General features: G+C 43.8%; 1 protein-coding gene across 1 annotated transcript in view; it reads right to left on the reverse strand.

Annotated features, from left to right (window-relative positions):
• TMCO5A (transmembrane and coiled-coil domains 5A) overlaps nt 1-1039 on the reverse strand; it is a 15975-nt gene that overhangs the window by 10993 nt on the left and 3943 nt on the right. The window lies entirely within an intron of this gene.

Consider the following 1039-nt stretch of genomic DNA (forward strand, 5'->3'; position numbering starts at 1 on the left):
CCATCTGGTTTGTGTTCTTAAAAAACGGTCTTTTCTGTATATGGGAAATGGATTGTGTGGGAGTAAGATTAGAAGCAGAGAGATAAGTTAGGAGGTGACTTCAGTTGTCTAGGTGAGAGGTTAATGCGGCTTGCACAAGGGTGGTAGTGGCAGTAGTAGGTAGGGAGGAGCAGGTGCATCTGGGATGGATTCTGGAGGCAAAGCTTACTTGACCACCTTCCCTCCGTTTTCAGCTCTCTTGTTCCAACTTTCATTGAGGTGCCATTATTTAACATCTGGACTCTTCTAACAGTTACTTCCCCCTCCAATCAATCTCATCGAGAGCCAGTCAGCCATTTGTGCTAAAAACTACAGTTTCAAGCCAATGGTATGAGTCACACGGGGTTGAAGCAGGCACCCCATTAAGCCGCTGAACTGATTACTGCATGCCAGAGGAACAAGAGCAAAAGAGATGCTGTGTATTTCATAGAATTAGAGATACCACCTGAGAATTCTACAAAACAGGTGGGCAAAGAAGGTTGCTCAAAGGGTTAATAACACTGTAGAACTCCTTAGGACCATGCTGACTGCTGTCAGCAAAACAATGGCCATTGCCCGGCCGTATTCTGGGGCTCTGTGTCTGTCAGCTCTGTTCACCTGACATGGTCTGTACAGCCAAACTTCAAGTGCCACCACTCAGTTCTAGCTGGGTTTAACTTCAGGGAACCCCGTTTTTCTCCTGACCACTTCAAATCCCTTGTTGGTCTTAGCTGTAATTTCTTCCCAACATATACCAGGCTCCTGATTTCTTTCTTTCCAGATAAGTTTCCTGGATGAGAACAGCCAATCAAGATTACTTGGTGGCTTTGGACTTCCTGTTTTTGTGGCCACCAATACTAAATTGGCCAGCAGAAGATAGGGGAGAAATTTCTATACCTTCATTTACTGTTTCTATTTTCAGTGTATCCATATCTTCAGATATAGGCACAGCAAAGTATGAGCTTTAGAAGGTAAAGAGAAATTAGATAAAGCAAAGACGAAGATGTAATTCTGGAGAAAT

Source organism: Galeopterus variegatus, unplaced genomic scaffold (genome assembly GCF_000696425.1).
Source record: "Galeopterus variegatus unplaced genomic scaffold, G_variegatus-3.0.2 Scaffold90, whole genome shotgun sequence".
NCBI classification, from domain to species: Eukaryota; Metazoa; Chordata; class Mammalia; order Dermoptera; family Cynocephalidae; genus Galeopterus; species Galeopterus variegatus.